Source organism: Haematobia irritans, chromosome 4 (genome assembly GCF_050003625.1).
Source record: "Haematobia irritans isolate KBUSLIRL chromosome 4, ASM5000362v1, whole genome shotgun sequence".
NCBI classification, from domain to species: Eukaryota; Metazoa; Arthropoda; class Insecta; order Diptera; family Muscidae; genus Haematobia; species Haematobia irritans.
Window position 1 is genome coordinate 174,350,002 of NC_134400.1, and position 26,167 is coordinate 174,376,168.

Below are 26,167 nucleotides of genomic sequence, written 5' to 3' on the forward strand. Positions count from 1 at the left end.
AAATTTTCATCCAAATTCTTAAAAAATGAAATTTTTTATATGAAAAACTTCTTTTGCCCATATCTCCTAAACTAAGCGTCCTAGAGCGAAAAGGGCTTTAATTCGTGACCACCCCCAAAAAATTGAAATTTTCATCCAAATCCTAAAAAAAATGAAATTTTTATATGAAAAACTTCTTTTGCCCATATCTCCTAAACTAAGCGTCCTAGAGCGAAAAGGGCTTTAATTAGTGACCACCCTCAAAATTTGAAATTTTCATCCAAATCCTACAAAAATTGAAATTTTTATATGAAAAACTTCTTTTGCCCATATCTCCTAAACTAAGCGTCCTAGAGCGAAAGGGCTTTAATTCGTGAGCACCCCCAAAAAATTGAAAAATCCACCCAAACCTAAAAAATTGAAATTTTTATATGAAGAACTTCTTTTGCCCATATCTCCTAAACTAAGCGTCCTAGAGCGAAAAGGACTTTAATTCGTGACTACCCCAAAATATTGAAATTTTCATCCAAATCCTAAAAAAAGGAAATTTTTATATGAAAAACTTCTTTTGCCCATATCTCCTAAACTAAGCGTCCTAGAGCGAAAAGGGCTTTAATTCGTGACCACCCCCAAAAAATTGAAATTTTCGTCCAAATCCTAAAAAAATTGAAATTTTTATATGAAAAACTTCTTTTGCCCATATCTCCTAAACTAAGCCTCCTAGAGCGAAAAGGGCTTTAATTCGTGACCACCCCAAAAAATTGAAATTTTCATCCAAATTCTAAAAAAATGAAATTTTTATATGAAAAACTTCTTTTGCCCATATCTCCTAAACTAAGAGTCCTACAGCGAAAAGGGCTTTAATTCGTGACCACCCCCAAAAAATTGAAATTTTCATCCAAATTCTTAAAAAATGAAATTTTTTATAGGAAAAACTTCTTTTGCCCATATCTCCTAAACTAAGCGTCCTACAGCGAAAAGGGCTTTAATTCGTGACCACCCCCAAAAAATTTAAAAATCCACCCAAACCTAAAAAAATTGAAATTTTTATATGAAAAACTTCTTTTGCCCATATCTCCTAAACTAAGCGTCCTAGAGCGAAAAGGGCTTTAATTCGTGACCACCCTCAAAATTTGAAATTTTCATCCAAATCCTAAAAAAATTTAAATTTTTATATGAAAAACTTCTTTTGCCCATATCTCCTAAACTAAGCGTCCTAGAGCGAAAAGGCCTTTAATTCGTGACTATCCCAAAATATTGAAATTTTCATCCAAATCCTAAAAAAAGGAAATTTTTATATGAAAAACTGATTTTGCCCATATCTCCTAAACTAAGCGTCCTAGAGCGAAAAGGGCTTTAATTCGTGACCACCCCCAAAAAATTGAAATTTTCGTCCAAATCCTAAAAAAATTGAAATTTTTATATGAAAAACTTCTTTTGCCCGTATCTCCTAAACTAAGCGTCCTAGAGCGAAAAGGGCTTTAATTCGTGACCACCCCCAAAAAATTGAAATTTTCATCCAAATTCTAAAAAAAATGAAATTTTTATATGAAAAACTTCTTTTGCCCATATCTCCTAAACTAAGCGTCCTAGAGCGAAAAGGGCTTTAATTCGTGACCACCCCCAAAAAATTGAAAAATCCACCCAAACCTAAAAAAATTTACATTTTTATATGAAAAACTTCTTTTGCCCGTATCTCCTAAACTAAGCGTCCTAGAGCGAAAAGGGCTTTAATTCGTGACTACCCCAAAATATTGAAATTTTCATGCAAATCCTAAAAAAATTTAAATTTTTATATGAAAAACTTCTTTTGCCCATATCTCCTAAATTAAGAGTCCTACAGCGAAAAGGGCTTTAATTCGTGACCACCCCCAAAAAATTGAAATTTTCATCCAAATTCTAAAAAAATGAAATTTTTTATAGGAAAAACTTCTTTTGCCCATATCTCCTAAACTAAGCGTCCTACAGCGAAAAGGGCTTTAATTCGTGACCACCCCCAAAAAATTGACAAATCCACCCAAACCTAAAAAATTGAACTTTTTATATGAAAAACTTCTTTTGCCCGTATCTCCTAAACTAAGCGTCCTAGAGCGAAAAGGGCTTTAATTCGTGACTACCCCAAAATATTGAAATTTTCATCCAAATCCTAAAAAAATTGAAATTTTTATATGAAAAACTTCTTTTGCCCATATCTCCTAAACTAAGCGTCCTAGAGCGAAAAGGGCTTTAATTCGTGACTACCCCAAAATATTGAAATTTTCATCCAAATCCTAAAAAAATTGAAATTTTTATATGAAAAACTTCTTTTGCCCATATCTCCTAAACTAAGCGTCCTAGAGCGAAAAGGGCTTTAATTCGTGACCACACCCAAAAAATTTAAAAATCCACCCAAACCTAAAAAAATTGAAATTTTTATATGAAAAACTTCTTTTGCCCGTATCTCCTAAACTAAGCGTCCTAGAGGGAAAAGGGCTTTAATTCGTGACCACCCCAAAATATTGAAATTTTCATCCAAATCCTAAAAAAAGGAAATTTTTATATGAAAAACTTCTTTTGCCCATATCTCCTAAACTAAGCGTCCTAGAGCGAAAAGGGCTTTAATTCGTGACCACCCCCAAAAAATTGAAATTTTCATCCAAATCCTAAAAAAAATGAAATTTTTATATGAAAAACTTCTTTTGCCCATATCTCCTAAACTAAGCGTCCTAGAGCGAAAAGGGCTTTAATTAGTGACCACCCTCAAAATTTGAAATTTTCATCCAAATCCTACAAAAATTGAAATTTTTATATGAAAAACTTCTTTTGCCCATATCTCCTAAACTAAGCGTCCTAGAGCGAAAGGGCTTTAATTCGTGAGCACCCCCAAAAAATTGAAAAATCCACCCAAACCTAAAAAATTGAAATTTTTATATGAAGAACTTCTTTTGCCCATATCTCCTAAACTAAGCGTCCTAGAGCGAAAAGGACTTTAATTCGTGACTACCCCAAAATATTGAAATTTTCATCCAAATCCTAAAAAAAGGAAATTTTTATATGAAAAACTTCTTTTGCCCATATCTCCTAAACTAAGCGTCCTAGAGCGAAAAGGGCTTTAATTCGTGACCACCCCCAAAAAATTGAAATTTTCGTCCAAATCCTAAAAAAATTGAAATTTTTATATGAAAAACTTCTTTTGCCCATATCTCCTAAACTAAGCCTCCTAGAGCGAAAAGGGCTTTAATTCGTGACCACCCCAAAAAATTGAAATTTTCATCCAAATTCTAAAAAAATGAAATTTTTATATGAAAAACTTCTTTTGCCCATATCTCCTAAACTAAGCGTCCTACAGCGAAAAGGGCTTTAATTCGTGACCATCCCCAAAAAATTTAAAAATCCACCCAAACCTAAAAAAATTGAAATTTTTATATGAAAAACTTCTTTTGCCCATATCTCCTAAACTAAGCGTCCTAGAGCGAAAAGGGCTTTAATTCGTGACCACCCCCAAAAAATTTAAAAATCCACCCAAACCTAAAAAAATTGAAATTTTTATATGAAAAACTTCTTTTGCCCGTATCTCCTAAACTAAGCGTCCTAGAGCGAAAAGGGCTTTAATTCGTGACCACCCCCAAAAAATTTAAAAATCCACCCAAACCTAAAAAAATTGAAATTTTTATATGAAAAACTTCTTTTGCCCATATCTCCTAAACTAAGCGTCCTAGAGCGAAAAGGGCTTTAATTCGTGACCACCCCCAAAAAATTTAAAAATCCACCCAAACCTAAAAAAATTGAAATTTTTATATGAAAAACTTCTTTTGCCCATATCTCCTAAACTAAGCGTCCTAGAGCGAAAAGGGCTTTAATTCGTGACTACCCCAAAATATTGAAATTTTCATCCAAATCCTAAAAAAATTGAAATTTTTATATGAAAAACTTCTTTTGCCCATATCTCCTAAACTAAGCGTCCTAGAGCGAAAAGGGCTTTAATTCGTGACTACCCCAAAATATTGAAATTTTCATCCAAATCCTAAAAAAATTGAAATTTTTATATGAAAAACTTCTTTTGCCCATATCTCCTAAACTAAGCGTCCTAGAGCGAAAAGGGCTTTAATTCGTGACTACCCCAAAATATTGAAATTTTCATCCAAATCCTAAAAAAATTGAAATTTTTATATGAAAAACTTCTTTTTCCCATATCTCCTAAACTAAGCGTCCTAGAGCGAAAAGGGCTTTAATTCGTGACTACCCCAAAATATTGAAATTTTCATCCAAATCCTAAAAAAATTGAAATTTTTATATGAAAAACTTCTTTTGCCCATATCTCCTAAACTAAGCGTCCTAGAGCGAAAAGGGCTTTAATTCGTGACCACCCCCAAAAAATTTAAAAATCCACCCAAACCTAAAAAATTGAAATTTTTATATGAAAAACTTCTTTTGCCCGTATCTCCTAAACTAAGCGTCCTAGAGCGAAAAGGGCTTTAATTCGTGACCACCCCAAAATATTGAAATTTTCATCCAAATCCTAAAAAAAGGAAATTTTTATATGAAAAACTTCTTTTGCCCATATCTCCTAAACTAAGCGTCCTAGAGCGAAAAGGGCTTTAATTCGTGACCACCCCAAAAAATTGAAATTTTCATCCAAATTCTAAAAAAATGAAATTTTTATATGAAAAACTTCTTTTGCCCATATCTCCTAAACTAAGCCTCCTAGAGCGAAAAGGGCTTTAATTCGTGACCACCCCAAAAAATTGAAATTTTCATCCAAATTCTAAAAAAATGAAATTTTTATATGAAAAACTTCTTTTGCCCATATCTCCTAAACTAAGCGTCCTAGAGCGAAAAGGGCTTTAATTCGTGACCACCCCAAAAAATTGAAATTTTCATCCAACTCCTTAAAAAATTGAAATTTTTATATGAAAAGCTTCTTTTGCCCATATCTCCTAAACTAAGCGTCCTAGAGCGAAAAGGGCTTTAATTCGTGACTACCCCAAAATATTGAAATTTTCATCCAAATCCTAAAAAAAGGAAATTTTTATATGAAAAACTTCTTTTGCCCATATCTCCTAAACTAAGCGTCCTAGAGCGAAAAGGGCTTTAATTCGTGACCACCTCCAAAAAATTGAAATTTTCGTCCAAATCCTAAAAAAATTGAAATTTTTATATGAAAAACTTCTTTTGCCCGTATCTCCTAAACTAAGCGTCCTAGAGCGAAAAGGGCTATAATTCGTGACTACCCCAAAATATTGAAATTTTCATCGAAATCTTAAAAAAATTGAAATTTTTATATGAAAAATTTCTTTTGCCCATATCTCCTAAACTAAGCGTCCTAGAGCGAAAAGGGCTTTAATTCGTGACCACCACCAAAAAATTGAAATTTTCATCCAAATCCTAAAAAAATTAAATTTTTATATGAAAAACTTCTTTTGCCCATATCTCCTAAACTAAGAGTCCTACAGCGAAAAGGGCTTTAATTCGTGACCACCCCCAAAAAATTGAAATTTTCATCCAAATTCTTAAAAAATGAAATTTTTTATAGGAAAAACTTCTTTTGCCCATATCTCCTAAACTAAGCGTCCTACAGCGAAAAGGGCTTTAATTCGTGACCACCCCCAAAAAATTTAAAAATCCACCCAAACCTAAAAAAATTGAAATTTTTATATGAAAAACTTCTTTTGCCCATATCTCCTAAACTAAGCGTCCTAGAGCGAAAAGGGCTTTAATTCGTGACCACCCTCAAAATTTGAAATTTTCATCCAAATCCTAAAAAAATTTAAATTTTTATATGAAAAACTTCTTTTGCCCATATCTCCTAAACTAAGCGTCCTAGAGCGAAAAGGGCTTTAATTCGTGACCACCCCCAAAAAATTGAAAAATCCACCCAAACCTAAAAAGTTGAAATTTTTATATGAAGAACTTCTTTTGCCCATATCTCCTAAACTAAGCGTCCTAGAGCGAAAAGGGCTTTAATTCGTGACTACCCCAAAATATTGAAATTTTCATCCAAATCCTAAAAAAAGGAAATTTTTATATGAAAAACTTCTTTTGCCCATATCTCCTAAACTAAGCGTCCTAGAGCGAAAAGGGCTTTAATTCGTGACCACCCCCAAAAAATTGAAATTTTCGTCCAAATCCTAAAAAAATTGAAATTTTTATATGAAAAACTTCTTTTGCCCGTATCTCCTAAACTAAGCGTCCTAGAGCGAAAAGGGCTTTAATTCGTGACCACCCCCAAAAAATTGAAATTTTCATCCAAATTCTAAAAAAAATGAAATTTTTATATGAAAAACTTCTTTTGCCCATATCTCCTAAACTAAGCGTCCTAGAGCGAAAAGGGCTTTAATTCGTGACCACCCCCAAAAAATTGAAAAATCCACCCAAACCTAAAAAGTTGATATTTTTATATGAAAAACTTCTTTTGCCCATATCTCCTAAACTAAGCGTCCTAGAGCGAAAAGGGCTTTAATTCGTGACTACCCCAAAATATTGAAATTTTCATCCAAATCCTAAAAAAATTGAAATTTTTATATGAAAAACTTCTTTTGCCCATATCTCCTAAACTAAGCGTCCTACAGCGAAAAGGGCTTTAATTCGTGACCACCCCCAAAAAATTGACAAATCCACCCAAACCTAAAAAATTGAACTTTTTATATGAAAAACTTCTTTTGCCCGTATCTCCTAAACTAAGCGTCCTAGAGCGAAAAGGGCTTTAATTCGTGACTACCCCAAAATATTGAAATTTTCATCCAAATCCTAAAAAAATTGAAATTTTTATATGAAAAACTTCTTTTGCCCATATCTCCTAAACTAAGCGTCCTAGAGCGAAAAGGGCTTTAATTCGTGACTACCCCAAAATATTGAAATTTTCATCCAAATCCTAAAAAAATTGAAATTTTTATATGAAAAACTTCTTTTGCCCATTTCTCCTAAACTAAGCGTCCTAGAGCGAAAAGGGCTTTAATTCGTGACCACACCCAAAAAATTTAAAAATCCACCCAAACCTAAAAAAATTGAAATTTTTATATGAAAAACTTCTTTTGCCCGTATCTCCTAAACTAAGCGTCCTAGAGGGAAAAGGGCTTTAATTCGTGACCACCCCATAATATTGAAATTTTCATCCAAATCCTAAAAAAGGAAATTTTTATATGAAAAACTTCTTTTGCCCATATCTCCTAAACTAAGCGTCCTAGAGCGAAAAGGGCTTTAATTAGTGACCACCCTCAAAATTTGAAATTTTCATCCAAATCCTACAAAAATTGAAATTTTTATATGAAAAACTTCTTTTGCCCATATCTCCTAAACTAAGCGTCCTAGAGCGAAAGGGCTTTAATTCGTGAGCACCCCCAAAAAATTGAAAAATCCACCCAAACCTAAAAAATTGAAATTTTTATATGAAGAACTTCTTTTGCCCATATCTCCTAAACTAAGCGTCCTAGAGCGAAAAGGACTTTAATTCGTGACTACCCCAAAATATTGAAATTTTCATCCAAATCCTAAAAAAAGGAAATTTTTATATGAAAAACTTCTTTTGCCCATATCTCCTAAACTAAGCGTCCTAGAGCGAAAAGGGCTTTAATTCGTGACCACCCCCAAAAAATTGAAATTTTCGTCCAAATCCTAAAAAAATTGAAATTTTTATATGAAAAACTTCTTTTGCCCATATCTCCTAAACTAAGCCTCCTAGAGCGAAAAGGGCTTTAATTCGTGACCACCCCAAAATATTGAAATTTTCATCCAAATCCTAAAAAAAGGAAATTTTTATATGAAAAACTTCTTTTGCCCATATCTCCTAAACTAAGCGTCCTAGAGCGAAAAGGGCTTTAATTCGTGACCACCCCCAAAAAATTGAAATTTTCGTCCAAATCCTAAAAAAATTGAAATTTTTATATGAAAAACTTCTTTTGCCCATATCTCCTAAACTAAGCCTCCTAGAGCGAAAAGGGCTTTAATTCGTGACCACCCCAAAAAATTGAAATTTTCATCCAAATTCTAAAAAAATGAAATTTTTATATGAAAAACTTCTTTTGCCCATATCTCCTAAACTAAGCGTCCTACAGCGAAAAGGGCTTTAATTCGTGACCATCCCCAAAAAATTGAAATTTTCATCAAAATCCTAAAAAAATTGAAATTTTTATATGAAAAACTTCTTTTGCCCATATCTCCTAAACTAAGCGTCCTAGAGCGAAAAGGGCTTTAATTCGTGACCACCCCCAAAAAATTTAAAAATCCACCCAAACCTAAAAAAATTGAAATTTTTATATGAAAAACTTCTTTTGCCCGTATCTCCTAAACTAAGCGTCCTAGAGCGAAAAGGGCTTTAATTCGTGACTACCCCAAAATATTGAAATTTTCATCCAAATCCTTAAAAAATTTAAATTTTTATATGAAAAACTTCTTTTGCCCATATCTCCTAAACTAAGCGTCCTAGAGCGAAAAGGGCTTTAATTCGTGACTACCCCAAAATATTGAAATTTTCATCCAAATCCTAAAAAAATTGAAATTTTTATATGAAAAACTTCTTTTGCCCATATCTCCTAAACTAAGCGTCCTAGAGCGAAAAGGGCTTTAATTCGTGACTACCCCAAAATATTGAAATTTTCATCCAAATCCTAAAAAAATTGAAATTTTTATATGAAAAACTTCTTTTGCCCATATCTCCTAAACTAAGCGTCCTAGAGCGAAAAGGGCTTTAATTCGTGACTACCCCAAAATATTGAAATTTTCATCCAAATCCTAAAAAAATTTAAATTTTTATATGAAAAACTTCTTTTTCCCATATCTCCTAAACTAAGCGTCCTAGAGCGAAAAGGGCTTTAATTCGTGACTACCCCAAAATATTGAAATTTTCATCCAAATCCTAAAAAAAGGAAATTTTTATATGAAAAACTTCTTTTGCCCATATCTCCTAAACTAAGCGTCCTAGAGCGAAAAGGGCTTTAATTCGTGACCACCCCCAAAAAAATTAAAAATCCACCCAAACCTAAAAAATTGAAATTTTTATATGAAAAACTTCTTTTGCCCGTATCTCCTAAACTAAGCGTCCTAGAGCGAAAAGGGCTTTAATTCGTGACCACCCCCAAAAAAATTAAAAATCCACCCAAACCTAAAAAATTGAAATTTTTATATGAAAAACTTCTTTTGCCCGTATCTCCTAAACTAAGCGTCCTAGAGCGAAAAGGGCTTTAATTCGTGACCACCCCAAAATATTGAAATTTTCATCCAAATCCTAAAAAAAGGAAATTTTTATATGAAAAACTTCTTTTGCCCATATCTCCTAAACTAAGCGTCCTAGAGCGAAAAGGGCTTTAATTCGTGACTACCCCAAAATATTGAAATTTTCATCCAAATCCTAAAAAAATTTAAATTTTTATATGAAAAACTTCTTTTTCCCATATCTCCTAAACTAAGCGTCCTAGAGCGAAAAGGGCTTTAATTCGTGACTACCCCAAAATATTGAAATTTTCATCCAAATCCTAAAAAAAGGAAATTTTTATATGAAAAACTTCTTTTGCCCATATCTCCTAAACTAAGCGTCCTAGAGCGAAAAGGGCTTTAATTCGTGACCACCCCCAAAAAATTTAAAAATCCACCCAAACCTAAAAAATTGAAATTTTTATATGAAAAACTTCTTTTGCCCGTATCTCCTAAACTAAGCGTCCTAGAGCGAAAAGGGCTTTAATTCGTGACCACCCCAAAATATTGAAATTTTCATCCAAATCCTAAAAAAAGGAAATTTTTATATGAAAAACTTCTTTTGCCCATATCTCCTAAACTAAGCGTCCTAGAGCGAAAAGGGCTTTAATTCGTGACCACCCCAAAAAATTGAAATTTTCATCCAAATTCTAAAAAAATGAAATTTTTATATGAAAAACTTCTTTTGCCCATATCTCCTAAACTAAGCCTCCTAGAGCGAAAAGGGCTTTAATTCGTGACCACCCCAAAAAATTGAAATTTTCATCCAAATTCTAAAAAAATGAAATTTTTATATGAAAAACTTCTTTTGCCCGTATCTCCTAAACTAAGCGTCCTAGAGCGAAAAGGGCTTTAATTCGTGACCATCCCAAAATATTGAAATTTTCATCCAAATCCTAAAAAAAGGAAATTTTTATATGAAAAACTTCTTTTGCCCATATCTCCTAAACTAAGCGTCCTAGAGCGAAAAGGGCTTTAATTCGTGACCACCCCAAAAAATTGAAATTTTCATCCAAATTCTAAAAAAATGAAATTTTTATATGAAAAACTTCTTTTGCCCATATCTCCTAAACTAAGCCTCCTAGAGCGAAAAGGGCTTTAATTCGTGACCACCCCAAAAAATTGAAATTTTCATCCAAATTCTAAAAAAATGAAATTTTTATATGAAAAACTTCTTTTGCCCGTATCTCCTAAACTAAGCGTCCTAGAGCGAAAAGGGCTTTAATTCGTGACTACCCCAAAATATTGAAATTTTCATCCAAATCCTAAAAAAATTTAAATTTTTATATGAAAAACTTCTTTTGCCCATATCTCCTAAACTAAGCGTCCTAGAGCGAAAAGGGCTTTAATTCGTGACTACCCCAAAATATTGAAATTTTCATCCAAATCCTAAAAAAATTGAAATTTTTATATGAAAAACTTCTTTTGCCCATATCTCCTAAACTAAGCGTCCTAGAGCGAAAAGGGCTTTAATTCGTGACTACCCCAAAATATTGAAATTTTCATCCAAATCCTAAAAAAATTGAAATTTTTATATGAAAAACTTCTTTTGCCCATATCTCCTAAACTAAGCGTCCTAGAGCGAAAAGGGCTTTAATTCGTGACTACCCCAAAATATTGAAATTTTCATCCAAATCCTAAAAAAATTTAAATTTTTATATGAAAAACTTCTTTTTCCCATATCTCCTAAACTAAGCGTCCTAGAGCGAAAAGGGCTTTAATTCGTGACTACCCCAAAATATTGAAATTTTCATCCAAATCCTAAAAAAAGGAAATTTTTATATGAAAAACTTCTTTTGCCCATATCTCCTAAACTAAGCGTCCTAGAGCGAAAAGGGCTTTAATTCGTGACCACCCCCAAAAAAATTAAAAATCCACCCAAACCTAAAAAATTGAAATTTTTATATGAAAAACTTCTTTTGCCCGTATCTCCTAAACTAAGCGTCCTAGAGCGAAAAGGGCTTTAATTCGTGACCACCCCAAAATATTGAAATTTTCATCCAAATCCTAAAAAAAGGAAATTTTTATATGAAAAACTTCTTTTGCCCATATCTCCTAAACTAAGCGTCCTAGAGCGAAAAGGGCTTTAATTCGTGACCACCCCCAAAAAATTTAAAAATCCACCCAAACCTAAAAAATTGAAATTTTTATATGAAAAACTTCTTTTGCCCGTATCTCCTAAACTAAGCGTCCTAGAGCGAAAAGGGCTTTAATTCGTGACCACCCCAAAATATTGAAATTTTCATCCAAATCCTAAAAAAAGGAAATTTTTATATGAAAAACTTCTTTTGCCCATATCTCCTAAACTAAGCGTCCTAGAGCGAAAAGGGCTTTAATTCGTGACCACCCCAAAAAATTGAAATTTTCATCCAAATTCTAAAAAAATGAAATTTTTATATGAAAAACTTCTTTTGCCCATATCTCCTAAACTAAGCGTCCTAGAGCGAAAAGGGCTTTAATTCGTGACCACCCCAAAAAATTGAAATTTTCATCCAAATCCTTAAAAAATTGAAATTTTTATATGAAAAGCTTCTTTTGCCCATATCTCCTAAACTAAGCGTCCTAGAGCGAAAAGGGCTTTAATTCGTGACTACCCCAAAATATTGAAATTTTCATCCAAATCCTAAAAAAAGGAAATTTTTATATGAAAAACTTCTTTTGCCCATATCTCCTAAACTAAGCGTCCTAGAGCGAAAAGGGCTTTAATTCGTGACCACCTCCAAAAAATTGAAATTTTCGTCCAAATCCTAAAAAAATTGAAATTTTTATATGAAAAACTTCTTTTGCCCGTATCTCCTAAACTAAGCGTCCTAGAGCGAAAAGGGCTTTAATTCGTGACTACCCCAAAATATTGAAATTTTCATCGAAATCTTAAAAAAATTGAAATTTTTATATGAAAAACTTCTTTTGCCCATATCTCCTAAACTAAGCGTCCTAGAGCGAAAAGGGCTTTAATTCGTGACCACCACCAAAAAATTGAAATTTTCATCCAAATCCTAAAAAAATTAAATTTTTATATGAAAAACTTCTTTTGCCCATATCTCCTAAACTAAGAGTCCTACAGCGAAAAGGGCTTTAATTCGTGACCACCCCCAAAAAATTGAAATTTTCATCCAAATTCTTAAAAAATTAAATTTTTTATAGGAAAAACTTCTTTTGCCCATATCTCCTAAACTAAGCGTCCTACAGCGAAAAGGGCTTTAATTCGTGACCACCCCCAAAAAATTTAAAAATCCACCCAAACCTAAAAAAATTGAAATTTTTATATGAAAAACTTCTTTTGCCCATATCTCCTAAACTAAGCGTCCTACAGCGAAAAGGGCTTTAATTCGTGACCATCCCCAAAAAATTTAAAAATCCACCCAAACCTAAAAAAATTGAAATTTTTATATGAAAAACTTCTTTTGCCCATATCTCCTAAACTAAGCGTCCTAGAGCGAAAAGGGCTTTAATTCGTGACCACCCTCAAAATTTGAAATTTTCATCCAAATCCTAAAAAAATTTAAATTTTTATATGAAAAACTTCTTTTGCCCATATCTCCTAAACTAAGCGTCCTAGAGCGAAAAGGGCTTTAATTCGTGACCACCCCCAAAAAATTGAAATTTTCGTCCAAATCCTAAAAAAATTGAAATTTTTATATGAAAAACTTCTTTTGCCCGTATCTCCTAAACTAAGCGTCCTAGAGCGAAAAGGGCTTTAATTCGTGACCACCCCCAAAAAATTGAAATTTTCATCCAAATTCTAAAAAAAATGAAATTTTTATATGAAAAACTTCTTTTGCCCATATCTCCTAAACTAAGCGTCCTAGAGCGAAAAGGGCTTTAATTCGTGACCACCCCCAAAAAATTGAAAAATCCACCCAAACCTAAAAAGTTGAAATTTTTATATGAAGAACTTCTTTTGCCCATATCTCCTAAACTAAGCGTCCTAGAGCGAAAAGGGCTTTAATTCGTGACTACCCCAAAATATTGAAATTTTCATCCAAATACTAAAAAAATTGAAATTTTTATATGAAAAACTTCTTTTGCCCATATCTCCTAAACTAAGCGTCCTAGAGCGAAAAGGGCTTTAATTCGTGACTACCCCAAAATATTGAAATTTTCATCCAAATCCTAAAAAAATTGAAATTTTTATATGAAAAACTTCTTTTTCCCATATCTCCTAAACTAAGCGTCCTAGAGCGAAAAGGGCTTTAATTCGTGACTACCCCAAAATATTGAAATTTTCATCCAAATCCTAAAAAAATTGAAATTTTTATATGAAAAACTTCTTTTGCCCATATCTCCTAAACTAAGCGTCCTAGAGCGAAAAGGGCTTTAATTCGTGACCACCCCCAAAAAATTTAAAAATCCACCCAAACCTAAAAAATTGAAATTTTTATATGAAAAACTTCTTTTGCCCGTATCTCCTAAACTAAGCGTCCTAGAGCGAAAAGGGCTTTAATTCGTGACCACCCCAAAATATTGAAATTTTCATCCAAATCCTAAAAAAAGGAAATTTTTATATGAAAAACTTCTTTTGCCCATATCTCCTAAACTAAGCGTCCTAGAGCGAAAAGGGCTTTAATTCGTGACCACCCCAAAAAATTGAAATTTTCATCCAAATTCTAAAAAAATGAAATTTTTATATGAAAAACTTCTTTTGCCCATATCTCCTAAACTAAGCCTCCTAGAGCGAAAAGGGCTTTAATTCGTGACCACCCCAAAAAATTGAAATTTTCATCCAAATTCTAAAAAAATGAAATTTTTATATGAAAAACTTCTTTTGCCCATATCTCCTAAACTAAGCGTCCTAGAGCGAAAAGGGCTTTAATTCGTGACCATCCCCAAAAAATTGAAATTTTCATCCAAATCCTTAATCATATCTCCTAAACTAAGCGTCCTAGAGCGAAAAGGGCTTTAATTCGTGACTACCCCAAAATATTGAAATTTTCATCCAAATCCTAAAAAAAGGAAATTTTTATATGAAAAACTTCTTTTGCCCATATCTCCTAAACTAAGCGTCCTAGAGCGAAAAGGGCTTTAATTCGTGACCACCTCCAAAAAATTGAAATTTTCGTCCAAATCCTAAAAAAAATGAAATTTTTATATGAAAAACTTCTTTTGCCCGTATCTCCTAAACTAAGCGTCCTAGAGCGAAAAGGGCTTTAATTCGTGACTACCCCAAAATATTGAAATTTTCATCGAAATCTTAAAAAAATTGAAATTTTTATATGAAAAACTTTTTTTGCCCATATCTCCTAAACTAAGCGTCCTAGAGCGAAAAGGGCTTTAATTCGTGACCACCCCCAAAAAATTGAAATTTTCATCCAAATCCTAAAAAAATGAAATTTTTATATGAAAAACTTCTTTTGCCCATATCTCCTAAACTAAGAGTCCTACAGCGAAAAGGGCTTTAATTCGTGACCACCCCCAAAAAATTGAAATTTTCATCCAAATTCTTAAAAAATGAAATTTTTTATAGGAAAAACTTCTTTTGCCCATATCTCCTAAACTAAGGGTCCTACAGCGAAAAGGGCTTTAATTCGTGACCACCCCCAAAAAATTTAAAAATCCACCCAAACCTAAAAAAATTGAAATTTTTATATGAAAAACTTCTTTTGCCCATATCTCCTAAACTAAGCGTCCTAGAGCGAAAAGGGCTTTAATTCGTGACTACCCCAAAATATTGAAATTTTCATCCAAATCCTAAAAAAAGGAAATTTTTATATGAAAAACTTCTTTTGCCCATATCTCCTAAACTAAGCGTCCTAGAGCGAAAAGGGCTTTAATTCGTGACCACCCCCAAAAAATTGAAATTTTCGTCCAAATCCTAAAAAAATTGAAATTTTTATATGAAAAACTTCTTTTGCCCGTATCTCCTAAACTAAGCGTCCTAGAGCGAAAAGGGCTTTAATTCGTGACCACCCCCAAAAAATTGAAATTTTCATCCAAATTCTAAAAAAAATGAAATTTTTATATGAAAAACTTCTTTTGCCCATATCTCCTAAACTAAGCGTACTAGAGCGAAAAGGGCTTTAATTCGTGACCACCCCCAAAAAATTGAAAAATCCACCCAAACCTAAAAAAATTTACATTTTTATATGAAAAACTTCTTTTGCCCGTATCTCCTAAACTAAGCGTCCTAGAGCGAAAAGGGCTTTAATTCGTGACTACCCCAAAATATTGAAATTTTCATCCAAATCCTAAAAAAATTTAAATTTTTATATGAAAAACTTCTTTTGCCCATATCTGCTAAATTAAGAGTCCTACAGCGAAAAGGGCTTTAATTCGTGACCACCCCCAAAAAATTGAAATATTCATCCAAATTCTAAAAAAATGAAATTTTTTATAGAAAAAACTTCTTTTGCCCATATCTCCTAAACTAAGCGTCCTACAGCGAAAAGGGCTTTAATTCGTGACCACCCCCAAAAAATTGACAAATCCACCCAAACCTAAAAAATTGAACTTTTTATATGAAAAACTTCTTTTGCCCGTATCTCCTAAACTAAGCGTCCTAGAGCGAAAAGGGCTTTAATTCGTGACTACCCCAAAATATTGAAATTTTCATCCAAATCCTAAAAAAATTGAAATTTTTATATGAAAAACTTCTTTTGCCCATATCTCCTAAACTAAGCGTCCTAGAGCGAAAAGGGCTTTAATTCGTGACTACCCCAAAATATTGAAATTTTCATCCATATCCTAAAAAAATTGAAATTTTTATATGAAAAACTTCTTTTGCCCATATCTCCTAAACTAAGCGTCCTAGAGCGAAAAGGGCTTTAATTCGTGACCACACCCAAAAAATTTAAAAATCCACCCAAACCTAAAAAAATTGAAATTTTCATATGAAAAACTTCTTTTTCCCATATCTCCTAAACTAAGCGTCCTAGAGGGAAAAGGGCTTTAATTCGTGACCACCCCAAAATATTGAAATTTTCATCCAAATCCTAAAAAAAGGAAATTTTTATATGAAAAACTTCTTTTGCCCATATCTCCTAAACTAAGCGTCCTAGAGCGAAAAGGGCTTTAATTCGTGACCACCCCCAAAAAATTGAAATTTTCATCCAAATCCTAAAAAAATGAAATTTTTATATGAAAAACTTCTTTTGCCCATATCTCCTAAACTAAGCGTCCTAGAGCGAAAAGGGCTTTAATTAGTGACCACCCTCAAAATTTGAAATTTTCATCCAAATCCTACAAAAATTGAAATTTTTATATGAAAAACTTCTTTTGCCCATATCTCCTAAACTAAGCGTCCTAGAGCGAAAGGGCTTTAATTCGTGAGCACCCCCAAAAAATTGAAAAATCCACCCAAACCTAAAAAATTGAAATTTTTATATGAAGAACTTCTTTTGCCCATATCTCCTAAACTAAGCGTCCTAGAGCGAAAAGGACTTTAATTCGTGACTACCCCAAAATATTGAAATTTTCATCCAAATCCTAAAAAAAGGAAATTTTTATATGAAAAACTTCTTTTGCCCATATCTCCTAAACTAAGCGTCCTAGAGCGAAAAGGGCTTTAATTCGTGACCACCCCCAAAAAATTGAAATTTTCGTCCAAATCCTAAAAAAATTGAAATTTTTATATGAAAAACTTCTTTTGCCCATATCTCCTAAACTAAGCCTCCTAGAGCGAAAAGGGCTTTAATTCGTGACCACCCCAAAAAATTGAAATTTTCATCCAAATTCTAAAAAAATGAAATTTTTATATGAAAAACTTCTTTTGCCCATATCTCCTAAACTAAGCGTCCTACAGCGAAAAGGGCTTTAATTCGTGACCATCCCCAAAAAATTGAAATTTTCATCAAAATCCTAAAAAAATTGAAATTTTTATATGAAAAACTTCTTTTGCCCATATCTCCTAAACTAAGCGTCCTAGAGCGAAAAGGGCTTTAATTCGTGACCACCCCCAAAAAATTTAAAAATCCACCCAAACCTAAAAAAATTGAAATTTTTATATGAAAAACTTCTTTTGCCCGTATCTCCTAAACTAAGCGTCCTAGAGCGAAAAGGGCTTTAATTCGTGACTACCCCAAAATATTGAAATTTTCATCCAAATCCTAAAAAAATTTAAATTTTTATATGAAAAACTTCTTTTGCCCATATCTCCTAAACTAAGAGTCCTAGAGCGAAAAGGGCTTTAATTCGTGACCACCCCAAAAAATTGAAATTTTCATCCAAATCCTAAAAAAATTGAAAATTTTATATGAAAAACTTCTTTTGCCCATATCTCCTAAACTAAGAGTCCTAGAGCGAAAAGGGCTTTAATTCGTGACCACCCCAAAAAATTGAAATTTTCATCCAAATTCTAAAAAAATGAAATTTTTATATGAAAAACTTCTTTTGCCCATATCTCCTAAACTAAGCGTCCTACAGCGAAAAGGGCTTTAATTCGTGACCATCCCCAAAAAATTGAAATTTTCATCAAAATCCTAAAAAAATTGAAAATTTTATATGAAAAACTTCTTTTGCCCATATCTCCTAAACTAAGCGTCCTAGAGCGAAAAGGGCTTTAATTCGTGACCACCCCCAAAAAATTTAAAAATCCACCCAAACCTAAAAAAATTTAAATTTTTATATGAAAAACTTCTTTTGCCCATATCTCCTAAACTAAGCGTCCTAGAGCGAAAAGGGCTTTAATTAGTGACCACCCTCAAAATTTGAAATTTTCATCCAAATCCTAAAAAAATTGAAATTTTTATATGAAAAACTTCTTTTGCCCATATCTCCTAAACTAAGAGTCCTAGAGCGAAAAGGGCTTTAATTCGTGACCACCCCAAAAAATTGAAATGTGCATCCAAATCCTAAAAAAATTGAAATTTTTATATGAAAAACTTCTTTTGCCCATATCTCCTAAACTAAGCCTCCTAGAGCGAAAAGGGCTTTAATTCGTGACCACCCCCAAAAAATTGAAATTTTCATCAAAATCCTAAAAAAATTGAAAATTTTATATGAAAAACTTCTTTTGCCCATATCTCCTAAACTAAGAGTCCTAGAGCGAAAAGGGCTTTAATTCGTGACCACCCCCAAAAAATTTAAAAATCCACCCAAACCTAAAAAAATTTAAATTTTTATATGAAAAACTTCTTTTGCCCATATCTCCTAAACTAAGCGTCCTAGAGCGAAAAGGGCTTTAATTAGTGACCACCCTCAAAATTTGAAATTTTCATCCAAATTCTAAAAAAATGAAATTTTTATATGAAAAACTTCTTTTGCCCATATCTCCTAAACTAAGCGTCCTAGAGCGAAAGGGCTTTAATTCGTGAGCACCCCCAAAAAATTTAAAAATCCACCCAAACCTAAAAAATTGAAATTTTTATATGAAGAACTTCTTTTGCCCATATCTCCTAAACTAAGCGTCCTAGAGCGAAAAGGCCTTTAATTCGTGACTACCCCAAAATATTGAAATTTTCATCCAAATCCTAAAAAAAGGAAATTTTTATATGAAAAACTTCTTTTGCCCATATCTCCTAAACTAAGCGTCCTAGAGCGAAAAGGGCTTTAATTCGTGACCACCCCCACAAAATTGAAATTTTCGTCCAAATCCTAAAAAAATTGAAATTTTTATATGAAAAACTTCTTTTGCCCATATCTCCTAAACTAAGCGTCCTAGAGCGAAAAGGGCTTTAATTCGTGACTACCCCAAAATATTGAAATTTTCATCCAAATCCTAAAAAAATTGAAATTTTCATATGAAAAACTTCTTTTTCCCATATCTCCTAAACTAAGCGTCCTAGAGCGAAAAGGGCTTTAATTCGTGACTACCCCAAAATATTGAAATTTTCATCCAAATCCTAAAAAAATTGAAATTTTTATATGAAAAACTTCTTTTGCCCATATCTCCTAAACTAAGCGTCCTAGAGCGAAAAGGCCTTTAATTCGTGACTACCCCAAAATATTGAAATTTTCACCCAAATCCTAAAAAAAGGAAATTTTTATATGAAAAACTTCTTTTGCCCATATCTCCTAAACTAAGCGTCCTAGAGCGAAAAGGGCTTTAATTCGTGACCACCCCCACAAAATTGAAATTTTCGTCCAAATCCTAAAAAAATTGAAATTTTTATATGAAAAACTTCTTTTGCCCATATCTCCTAAACTAAGCGTCCTAGAGCGAAAAGGGCTTTAATTCGTGACTACCCCAAAATATTGAAATTTTCATCCAAATCCTAAAAAAATTGAAATTTTCATATGAAAAACTTCTTTTTCCCATATCTCCTAAACTAAGCGTCCTAGAGCGAAAAGGGCTTTAATTCGTGACTACCCCAAAATATTGAAATTTTCATCCAAATTCTAAAAAAATGAAATTTTTATATGAAAAACTTCTTTTGCCCATATCTCCTAAACTAAGCGTCCTAGAGCGAAAAGGGCTTTAATTCGTGACCACCCCAAAAAATTGAAATTTTCATCCAAATTCTAAAAAAATGAAATTTTTATATGAAAAACTTCTTTTGCCCATATCTCCTAAACTAAGCGTCCTACAGCGAAAAGGGCTTTAATTCGTGACCATCCCCAAAAAATTGAAATTTTCATCAAAATCCTAAAAAAATTGAAAATTTTATATGAAAAACTTCTTTTGCCCATATCTCCTAAACTAAGCGTCCTAGAGCGAAAAGGGCTTTAATTCGTGACCACCCCCAAAAAATTTAAAAATCCACCCAAACCTAAAAAAATTTAAATTTTTATATGAAAAACTTCTTTTGCCCATATCTCCTAAACTAAGCGTCCTAGAGCGAAAAGGGCTTTAATTAGTGACCACCCTCAAAATTTGAAATTTTCATCCAAATCCTAAAAAAATTGAAATTTTTATATGAAAAACTTCTTTTGCCCATATCTCCTAAACTAAGAGTCCTAGAGCGAAAAGGGCTTTAATTCGTGACCACCCCAAAAAATTGAAATGTGCATCCAAATCCTAAAAAAATTGAAATTTTTATATGAAAAACTTCTTTTGCCCATATCTCCTAAACTAAGCCTCCTAGAGCGAAAAGGGCTTTAATTCGTGACCACCCCCAAAAAATTGAAATTTTCATCAAAATCCTAAAAAAATTGAAAATTTTATATGAAAAACTTCTTTTGCCCATATCTCCTAAACTAAGAGTCCTAGAGCGAAAAGGGCTTTAATTCGTGACCACCCCCAAAAAATTTAAAAATCCACCCAAACCTAAAAAAATTTAAATTTTTATATGAAAAACTTCTTTTGCCCATATCTCCTAAACTAAGCGTCCTAGAGCGAAAAGGGCTTTAATTAGTGACCACCCTCAAAATTTGAAATTTTCATCCAAATTCTAAAAAAATGAAATTTTTATATGAAAAACTTCTTTTGCCCATATCTCCTAAACTAAGCGTCCTAGAGCGAAAGGGCTTTAATTCGTGAGCACCCCCAAAAAATTTAAAAATCCACCCAAACCTAAAAAATTGAAATTTTTATATGAAGAACTTCTTTTGCCCATATCTCCTAAACTAAGCGTCGTAGAGCGAAAAGGCCTTTAATTCGTGACTACCCCAAAATATTGAAATTTTCATCCAAATCCTAAAAAAAGGAAATTTTTATATGAAAAACTTCTTTTGCCCATATCTCCTAAACTAAGCGTCCTAGAGCGAAAAGGGCTTTAATTCGTGACCACCCCCACAAAATTGAAATTTTCGTCCAAATCCTAAAAAAATTGAAATTTTTATATGAAAAACTTCTTTTGCCCATATCTCCTAAATTAAGCGTCCTAGAGCGAAAAGGGCTTTAATTCGTGACCACCCCCAACAAATTTAAAAATCCACCCAAACCTAAAAAAATTGAAATTTTTATATGAAAAACTTCTTTTGCCCATATCTCCTAAACTAAGCGTCCTAGAGCGAAAAGGGCTTTAATTCGTGACCACCCCCAAAAAATTGAAATTTTCATCCAAATCCTAAAAAAATGAAATTTTTATATGAAAAACTTCTTTTGCCCATATCTCCTAAACTAAGAGTCCTAGAGCGAAAAGGGCTTTAATTCGTGACCACCCCCAACAAATTTAAAAATCCACCCAAACCTAAAAAAATTGAAAATTTTATATGAAAAACTTCTTTTGCCCATATCTCCTAAACTAAGCGTCCTAGAGCGAAAAGGGCTTTAATTCGTGACCACCCCCACAAAATTGAAATTTTCGTCCAAATCCTAAAAAAATTGAAATTTTTATATGAAAAACTTCTTTTGCCCATATCTCCTAAACTAAGCGTCCTAGAGCGAAAAGGGCTTTAATTCGTGACTACCCCAAAATATTGAAATTTTCATCCAAATCCTAAAAAAATTGAAATTTTCATATGAAAAACTTCTTTTTCCCATATCTCCTAAACTAAGCGTCCTAGAGCGAAAAGGGCTTTAATTCGTGACTACCCCAAAATATTGAAATTTTCATCCAAATCCTAAAAAAATTGAAATTTTTATATGAAAAACTTCTTTTGCCCATATCTCCTAAACTAAGCGTCCTAGAGCGAAAAGGCCTTTAATTCGTGACTACCCCAAAATATTGAAATTTTCACCCAAATCCTAAAAAAAGGAAATTTTTATATGAAAAACTTCTTTTGCCCATATCTCCTAAACTAAGCGTCCTAGAGCGAAAAGGGCTTTAATTCGTGACCACCCCCACAAAATTGAAATTTTCGTCCAAATCCTAAAAAAATTGAAATTTTTATATGAAAAACTTCTTTTGCCCATATCTCCTAAACTAAGCGTCCTAGAGCGAAAAGGGCTTTAATTCGTGACTACCCCAAAATATTGAAATTTTCATCCAAATCCTAAAAAAATTGAAATTTTCATATGAAAAACTTCTTTTTCCCATATCTCCTAAACTAAGCGTCCTAGAGCGAAAAGGGCTTTAATTCGTGACTACCCCAAAATATTGAAATTTTCATCCAAATTCTAAAAAAATGAAATTTTTATATGAAAAACTTCTTTTGCCCATATCTCCTAAACTAAGCGTCCTAGAGCGAAAAGGGCTTTAATTCGTGACCACCCCAAAAAATTGAAATTTTCATCCAAATTCTAAAAAAATGAAATTTTTATATGAAAAACTTCTTTTGCCCATATCTCCTAAACTAAGCGTCCTACAGCGAAAAGGGCTTTAATTCGTGACCATCCCCAAAAAATTGAAATTTTCATCAAAATCCTAAAAAATTGAAAATTTTATATGAAAAACTTCTTTTGCCCATATCTCCTAAACTAAGCGTCCTAGAGCGAAAAGGGCTTTAATTCGTGACCACCCCCAAAAAATTTAAAAATCCACCCAAACCTAAAAAAATTTAAATTTTTATATGAAAAACTTCTTTTGCCCATATCTCCTAAACTAAGCGTCCTAGAGCGAAAAGGGCTTTAATTAGTGACCACCCTCAAAATTTGAAATTTTCATCCAAATCCTAAAAAAATTGAAATTTTTATATGAAAAACTTCTTTTGCCCATATCTCCTAAACTAAGAGTCCTAGAGCGAAAAGGGCTTTAATTCGTGACCACCCCAAAAAATTGAAATGTGCATCCAAATCCTAAAAAAATTGAAATTTTTATATGAAAAACTTCTTTTGCCCATATCTCCTAAACTAAGCCTCCTAGAGCGAAAAGGGCTTTAATTCGTGACCACCCCCAAAAAATTGAAATTTTCATCAAAATCCTAAAAAAATTTAAAATTTTATATGAAAAACTTCTTTTGCCCATATCTCCTAAACTAAGAGTCCTAGAGCGAAAAGGGCTTTAATTCGTGACCACCCCCAAAAAATTTAAAAATCCACCCAAACCTAAAAAAATTTAAATTTTTATATGAAAAACTTCTTTTGCCCATATCTCCTAAACTAAGCGTCCTAGAGCGAAAAGGGCTTTAATTAGTGACCACCCTCAAAATTTGAAATTTTCATCCAAATTCTAAAAAAATGAAATTTTTATATGAAAAACTTCTTTTGCCCATATCTCCTAAACTAAGCGTCCTAGAGCGAAAGGGCTTTAATTCGTGAGCACCCCCAAAAAATTTAAAAATCCACCCAAACCTAAAAAATTGAAATTTTTATATGAAGAACTTCTTTTGCCCATATCTCCTAAACTAAGCGTCGTAGAGCGAAAAGGCCTTTAATTCGTGACTACCCCAAAATATTGAAATTTTCATCCAAATCCTAAAAAAAGGAAATTTTTATATGAAAAACTTCTTTTGCCCATATCTCCTAAACTAAGCGTCCTAGAGCGAAAAGGGCTTTAATTCGTGACCACCCCCACAAAATTGAAATTTTCGTCCAAATCCTAAAAAAATTGAAATTTTTATATGAAAAACTTCTTTTGCCCATATCTCCTAAATTAAGCGTCCTAGAGCGAAAAGGGCTTTAATTCGTGACCACCCCCAACAAATTTAAAAATCCACCCAAACCTAAAAAAATTGAAATTTTTATATGAAAAACTTCTTTTGCCCATATCTCCTAAACTAAGCGTCCTAGAGCGAAAAGGGCTTTAATTCGTGACCACCCCCAAAAAATTGAAATTTTCATCCAAATCCTAAAAAAATGAAATTTTTATATGAAAAACTTCTTTTGCCCATATCTCCTAAACTAAGAGTCCTAGAGCGAAAAGGGCTTTAATTCGTGACCACCCCCAAAAAATTTAAAAATCCACCCAAACCTAAAAAAATTGAAATTTTTATATGAAAAACTTCTTTTGCCCATATCTCCTAAACTAAGCGTCCTAGAGCGAAAAGGGCTTTAATTCGTGACCACCCCCAAAAAATTGAAATTTTCGTCCAAATCCTAAAAAAATTTAAATTTTTATATGAAAAACTTCTTTTGCCCGTATCTCCTAAACTAAGCGTCCTAGAGCGAAAAGGGCTTTAATTCGTGACTACCCCAAAATATTGAAATTTTCATCCAAATACTAAAAAATTGAAATTTTTATATGAAAAACTTCTTTTGCCCATATCTCCTAAACTAAGCGTCCTAGAGCGAAAAGGGCTTTAATTCGTGACTACCCCAAAATATTGAAATTTTCATCCAAATCCTAAAAAAATTGAAATTTTTATATGAAAAACTTCTTTTGCCCATATCTCCTAAACTAAGCGTCCTAGAGCGAAAAGGGCTTTAATTCGTGACCACCCCCAAAAAATTTAAAAATCCACCCAAACCTAAAAAAATTGAAATTTTTATATGAAAAACTTCTTTTGCCCGTATCTCCTAAACTAAGTGTCCTAGAGCGAAAAGGGCTTTAATTCGTGACCACCCCAAAATATTGAAATTTTCATCCAAATCCTAAAAAAAGGAAATTTTTATATGAAAAACTTCTTTTGCCCATATCTCCTAAACTAAGCGTCCTAGAGCGAAAAGGGCTTTAATTCGTGACCACCCCCAAAAAATTGAAATTTTCATCCAAATCCTAAAAAAATGAAATTTTTATATGAAAAACTTCTTTTGCCCATATCTCCTAAAGTAAGAGTCCTAGAGCGAAAAGGGCTTTAATTCGTGACCACCCCCAAAAAATTGAAATTTTTATATGAAAAACTTCTTTTGCCCATATCTCCTAAACTAAGCGTCCTAGAGCGAAAAGGGCTTTAATTAGTGACCACCCTCAAAATTTGAAATTTTCATCCAAATCCTAAAAAAATTTAAATTTTTATATGAAAAACTTCTTTTGCCCATATCTCCTAAACTAAGCGTCCTAGAGCGAAAGGGCTTTAATTCGTGAGCACCCCCAAAAAATAGAAAAATCCACCCAAACCTAAAAAATTGAAATTTTTATATGAAGAACTTCTTTTGCCCATATCTCCTAAACTAAGCGTCCTAGAGCGAAAAGGGCTTTAATTCGTGACTACCCCAAAATATTGAAATTTTCATCCAAATCCTAAAAAAAGGAAATTTTTATATGAAAAACTTGTTTTGCCCATATCTCCTAAACTAAGCGTCCTAGAGCGAAAAGGGCTTTAATTCGTGACCACCCCCAAAAAATTGAAATTTTCATCCAAATCCTAAAAAAAGGAAATTTTTATATGAAAAACTTGTTTTGCCCGTATCTCCTAAACTAAGCGTCCTAGAGCGAAAAGGGCTTTAATTCGTGACTACCCCAAAATATTGAAATTTTCATCCAAATCCTAAAAAAAGGAAATTTTTATATGAAAAACTTCTTTTGCCCATATCTCCTAAACTAAGCGTCCTAGAGCGAAAAGGGCTTTAATTCGTGACCACCCCCAAAAAATTGAAATTTTCGTCCAAATCCTAAAAAAATTGAAATTTTTATATGAAAAACTTCTTTTGCCCATATCTCCTAAACTAAGCGTCCTAGAGCGAAAAGGGCTTTAATTCGTGACTACCCCAAAATATTGAAATTTTCATCCAAATCCTAAAAAAATTGAAATTTTTATATGAAAAACTTCTTTTTCCCATATCTCCTAAACTAAGCGTCCTAGAGCGAAAAGGGCTTTAATTCGTGTGTACCCCAAAATATTGAAATTTTCATCCAAATCCTAAAAAAATTGAAATTTTTATATGAAAAACTTCTTTTGCCCATATCTCCTAAACTAAGCGTCCTAGAGCGAAAAGGGCTTTAATTAGTGACCACCCTCAAAATTTGAAATTTTCATCCAAATCCTAAAAAAATTTAAATTTTTATATGAAAAACTTCTTTTGCCCATATCTCCTAAACTAAGCGTCCTAGAGCGAAAGGGCTTTAATTCGTGAGCACCCCCAAAAAATTGAAAAATCCACCCAAACCTAAAAAATTGAAATTTTTATATGAAAAACTTCTTTTGCCCATATCTCCTAAACTAAGCGTCCTAGAGCGAAAAGGGCTTTAATTCGTGACTACCCCAAAATATTGAAATTTTCATCCAAATCCTAAAAAAATTGAAATTTTTATATGAAAAACTTCTTTTGCCCATATCTCCTAAACTAAGCGTCCTAGAGCGAAAAGGGCTTTAATTCGTGACCACCCCCAAAAAATTGAAATTTTCGTCCAAATCCTAAAAAAATTTAAATTTTTATATGAAAAACTTCTTTTGCCCGTATCTCCTAAACTAAGCGTCCTAGAGCGAAAAGGGCTTTAATTCGTGACTA